At 48.1% G+C, this 5656-nt stretch overlaps 1 long non-coding RNA gene across 1 annotated transcript; it reads left to right on the forward strand.

Annotated features, from left to right (window-relative positions):
• The first annotated feature begins 881 nt into the window (after positions 1 to 881).
• LOC144163333 (uncharacterized) lies at positions 882 to 5656 on the forward strand. The gene is made up of 2 exons (XR_013320888.1): positions 882 to 1181; positions 4059 to 5656. It is a non-coding gene; the product is annotated as an uncharacterized LOC144163333 (long non-coding RNA).

A 5656-nucleotide genomic window follows, 5' to 3' on the forward strand; every position in this document is an offset into this window, starting at 1 on the left:
TTATGACATGATTACGGTGTTGAAGGCTTGATATGCTCGCGACGAAACGCAATAAATAGTATACGTGCATTAGAAGAATTGAAATCGATGAATATTTCCAAGCAGCTCTTTATTGTTTTTCCACCCTTCCAGACGTAAGGCAGCTAGAAACACAATTTCCATCTAAATCTATAATTTCCAGTTAGATCGAGATATTGTTCCGTCTTGGAGTTCTCATGTCTGGTAGCATTTCGGCTGGCGTACCCGCAAATATTCCCGCCATTTTTCCGCGGGGCTACCATGGTTGCCAGACCAGGACTGCCCTCTGTTGATTAGCTCGCATCATCCGTAAAGGCCGCAGATCTGCCAGCCCGCTCTGGGTATACAAACCCCTGCGCGCTCGCGCCGCGGGCTCGGGCTCGAGCCCGGGTTTTTTTTTTTTTTTTCGCTTCGTCCCCATGGTTGTCAGACCATGACTGCCCTCCCTTTTGCGGACGGATAAGGCGTTGCGCTGCTGATTCCAAGGGCGCGGGTTCGATTCTCGGCCGCGGCGGCTGTTTTCCTGATGGAAGTTGCCGTGACAGGTCAGACGTACGACGTTTGGGTAGAGTAGAAACTCTAGGTAGTTTACGTACTGTGTATGAAACTCTAGGGACGCCGGCTCTCCATAGGAGGGAGCCAGATGTTTGGTCTCTTCAAAGTTCGATTTGTGATTTTGAACGGCTCAGTTTGCTGCACAGTGGCTCCTAGTTTTTTTTTTTTTTTCATAGAATTTCCCAGCGTTTTAACCTCTCAGAACAGAGTTGGTCGAGAACTGCTCTGGACAGGTAAATAATGAGGTCACTTGTTCGCAAGCGCGATGGTGGCGGCGCATGGCGGGTGCAAGGTGCGTTTGGCGCGCATATTCGGACCACGACCAGCCACGACCGGCTTTATGATTCGGAGAATTTCGGACGGACAGTGATTCCGTCGATTCCGTAAAGCAGGCCATTAGCCATTACTTCTCGCCAGCTTGTAATGGCTCAAGGACAGCGCTTTCCGTTTCCCGACCATGAAATGTGGAAGAATAACTTGGAGGTTCTGCCCCAAGTGTCTAACGACGTGCTTGAGAGGTTGGAAAGCTTGTTAGAGACTCCACTGTCGTATCAAAAGAAAAAGGCGTACTTCTCTTCACCCGTATCATCGAACGTGTGCGACTTGGGGTATGTACGGATCGTTCGGCTTCTGAATCATTTTGTTCCTGGCGTAAAACTACTCGCTGTTTTTCTGCAACCTTAATGCAGACGCTGTTTGTGACGAAAACTTTTTTTCCTTCGTTTTACTTGGCGCACGCTTCAGGCGCGCATGTTTGCTCCTCCATGAACTAGCTACGCTGCTCAGCTTGTCCGTTTCTCACATTTTGTCTTAACTGTGATGTGGAAACCAGCTTTAAAAGCTTTAGTGCCTGTTTGCGGTTATCTTACAAGGCAGTGGCTATATTGTCGGCAGATACGCCGACAGCCGGCAGATTAGCCCGAGAGAAAAGTGGCCGGCAGTTCCTTGCCATTGCAGCAAAAGGGAAATTTGGGCTAGTTGGTTTGGAATCATGGTAAACAGCGCAGGGAACGAGACAAGGAGCAGAAAGACACGGGACAAGCGCTGATTGACAAGTGAATGCTTATTAGGACAGAAAAACAGAAAATACAGAGATGCGCGCGCATCGTAAGCACATTGCGAAAAATAAAAATGGAAAGAAAGTGGAAAATGGGCATTATCATGTATCCAAAAAATTGACCTCACAATCAAGCAGCGCAAGTGACGGCGCACTTGCGCATGCGTCAAGATGCTTACGGATTGCAAAAGCTTCAGCAATTTCTCTTGTGCGAGAATCACTGTGCACAAAATTGACGGTGGTGCGGCCAAATTCCGGACTGCAGCCACACGTGAAGCAATGGGCCGACAAATGTGTACAAGGCACTCCTTTTGACGACCTTTTATGCTCGCGCAAACGAACATTGAGGCAGCGCCCCTTCTGCCCCACATACACTTTGCCGCACGACAGCGGAATGGAGTACAGCACATTGCTTTTACACGGAACAAACTGGTTGTGGCGTTTTACAGTACACACATTGCTCATGCGCAAACCCGACCCTCCTGACCTGTTGTCAATTCTAGCACAAAGGTTTTGCGGCTTATTCGTGGCCAAGAAAACGACAACAACGTTATATTTATTTCCAATCTTCTTAATGCGATGGGAGATGCCATGGAGGTACGGTATGACCACCAGCCTCTTACACTTCCCATCATTTTCTCTGAGGGCGAGCAATAAGCTGCAAAACCTTTGTGCTAGAATTGACAACAAGTCAAGTGGGTCGTGTTTGTGCATGAGCAATGTGTGTACTGTAAAACACCACTACCAGTTTGTTCCGTGTAAAAGCAATGTGGTGTACCGTAATAACCCGCGTATAATACGAGATTTTTTTCCTAATTTTACTCTGTAAAATTTGTGCCTCGTATTATATGTGGATCCCAAAGTTTACAGCCGAAAATTTGCACTTTCGGTTTCGGCGGAGGGAGCGCCATCTTGCTGTGGCGTTAGCTGGCTGCTGCATCTCTCAGCCGGCGCCATTTTGATTGTTTTGACTACGCTAAGGATCTCGGCACGTTCACCGCAAGTCTATCACGATGTCGGGTGCACTAAAACGGTATTCGGCTGCAATTAAAAGAAAAGTTATTTTATGTGCCAAGACCATCAGAAATTGCGCTGCAGGACGGCAGCTCGGCGTTACCGAAGGCAGCATTCGTGGGTGGAGAAAGCAACTGGTGCTTGACTGGATAAAGTCTGTGTGGTGTCGGCGGCCTGGAGCACTGTTGGGGATTCCCGTCAGTGCTCGTGTTGGACGCATTTCGCTGCCACCTGGCCGATTCCGTGAAAAAGTTGTTGCGCGAACCCCGCACCGAACTCATTGTCATGCCAGGAGGAATGACATCCCAGCTGCAACCACTAGATGTTTCCATCAACAAGCCTTTCAAAGACTGCATCAGGTCCTGCTACCAAGAGTGGATGAGGACAGGATACCCGTAAGTGACAGCTACCGAATGGCTGACGCGGGTTTCTCCAGCGGTGCTTTGTGGCTGGATCGCGGATGCGTGGGCCAGCATTCCAGAGGAGCTCGTTAGTCGCTCTTTTAAGAAAGGCTGCATCTCGAACGCCCTTGATAGCACTGAGGACCACTTTCTGTGGGAAGACATTTCCGACAAGGCGACTTCAGCAGACAGCGGCAGCGAACCTGACGATGACAGAACGGACGTCGGGAGACGGTGCCAGCGAAAACTGACAAAGACTGAACGGTAACTGCAGTGCAAATAAATGTTTCATGTGCTCTTTACCTCGCATTATATGCGGATGAAAACTTTTTTTCTGATTTTGATGTCCCCGAATTACACCTCGTATTATACGCGGGTCCGTATTATACGCGGGTTTTTACGGTACTCCATTCCGCTGTCGTGCGGCAAAGTGTATGTGGGGCAGACGGGGTGCTGCCTGCGCGAGCATAAAACCTCGTTAAAAGAAGTGCCTTGTACACATTTGCCGGCCCATTCCTCCACGTTGGCTGCAGTCTGGAATTTGGTCGCGCCAGTGTCCATTTTGTGCACAGTGATTCTCGCACAAGAGAAATTGCTGAAGCTTTTATAATTCGTAAGCATCTTGACGCATGCGTAAGTGCGCCGTCACTTGTGCTGCTTGATTGTGAGGTCAATTTTTTGGAGACAACATGATCATGCCCTCTTTCCATTTTTCTTTTTCGCAATGCGCTTACGATGCATGTGCATCTCTGTGTATTTTCTGTTTTTCTGTCCTAATAAACATTCAGTTGACAGTGAGCGCTCGTCCCGTGTCTTTCTGCTCCTTGTCTCGTTCCCTGCGCTGTTTACCATGAATCCTTGCCATTGTCTGGCTGCGCTCACGTGACATCGGAAGGAACTGCCGGCAACTTTTCTCCCATGCTAATCTGCCGGCTGCCAGCAAAATAGCCACAGCCATCTTACCATACATCGAGTCAGTCGCGAAATTTGGGTTCGTCCTGTTACCTTTGCAGACGCGGCATCGTCTATGCGCAGGCAGGCTGCTTTCAGAGCCGAGTGATGGCGGGCGTGACGTACAAGGTGTTCCTGGCATTCGAGCTTGCCACCGGTGAAATCGCTGATGCGTCATGTGACTGTTCCGAGGGTGCAAGCAGGGCATGTCGCCACATTCTGGGCACGGCAGAGCTGATCAGCTTGCTGAAGAGGGAGGGCCTCAAAGAGGCGCCGTCGGAGATCTCATGCACCGAGACCCTTTACGCGCGGCGCAGAAAGGAAGAGGAACAACGTCAACTAGATCGCACGCACAAGTTCGGCAGAGCTCTGATGGGGCTTGGGCACGACAACTGTTTTGTCGCTACCCTGCTGGCAGCTAAGGGACCGTTTGTTGAGACCAAGATGGGACTAGCACAAGTTGGTTCACCGATGTCTTATCAGCAGAGGTTTCGTGACGATGATGATACCAGTACAGCACGGAAATACAATTTCTGATGTCACCGCGTGGGAGCAGAAATGTAGTCGATGCCATTAGAATGTGCTGCTTGTGTTCTGGAAACTGTGTGCTGAGAAGCTTGTTTGTTGAAAAAGCAATTGTGGAGCTCCTCAAGCTTCACTTTGAAAACTGTACTGACACTACCTTACTAACTGCTTCTGTAAACTTTGTTCTGCTTATCTTAAATATTCCCAGGAGGAATAACTTTGTTCATCCACCAGTCAGTTCACGGCAAAAAAGTCCCCTGCCATCTCCCCCAGTTTTTTTATTTTTTCTCTTTCACTTTCTACGAAACACAACTCTAGTTGTAATGGTTGTATAGCCGAGGTGGTGAGTGTTCATCTTGTATCATTGCACCTGCCTTCACACATCATAAGCTCGTGGCTAAAGATGTTTTATTTTATCTCGCCTCATTGTGCCATCAGGAAAGGACACCTTAAGGTGGTGCAATTAAACTCCAAATTATGGTGTAGTCCGTTACTGTGGTATGCGCAAGCTTTATACAGATACAAAATTTTTGTGAAGACAACAGCTGCTCCATTTTATCCCCTAAATCATCATCAAACACCAACTATCCCGCTTCCAAGCTTTTCTGCAGGAAAGAACAAGGCAAGGAGGTTGCAGAGCAAGTGTTGCACAAAATGTGATCCAACGCAGTTCCACATCGTTATGGTCAGGCAAACATTGAGGAACCCACGTGAGTTGCTCTTGCTCGCTCACGTGTAAGTGGTGGTGTATGTTTGGCTGGCTTAAATGTTGCACCGCCAAGAGAGAAGCGCCCCCCAAACATCTTTCTCATTTCCTATGAGCCTAGATGTAATGCTCGCTTTACTTTTTTTTTTTTTTTCATTCTAAGCATTGTGGACATGAAAAAGTGATCAGTGTTACAGCTCTCATGTTTATATTAAGTTTCTGCTAGTTGGTTTGGTGTATTCTGTACTCTTGCGCGTTTATCTCTCGAACAATAGTATGTATTTAGGGGTGCCTAAACGCTGGCATTGGTAATAGCGCCAAATCCATGTCTTTACTCTTGCGTCCACAGTTCTATGATTGCACAAAAACAAAGTTGAGGGGCACCTGATGCTTACGACAGAAGAGCACGTTTTTGCAAATGGTACTAGA

The sequence above is a fragment of the Haemaphysalis longicornis genome, unplaced genomic scaffold (assembly GCF_048455015.1).
Source record: "Haemaphysalis longicornis isolate Haplotype H1 unplaced genomic scaffold, Haemaphysalis longicornis Haplotype H1 scaffold_12, whole genome shotgun sequence".
Taxonomy (NCBI): Eukaryota; Metazoa; Arthropoda; class Arachnida; order Ixodida; family Ixodidae; genus Haemaphysalis; species Haemaphysalis longicornis.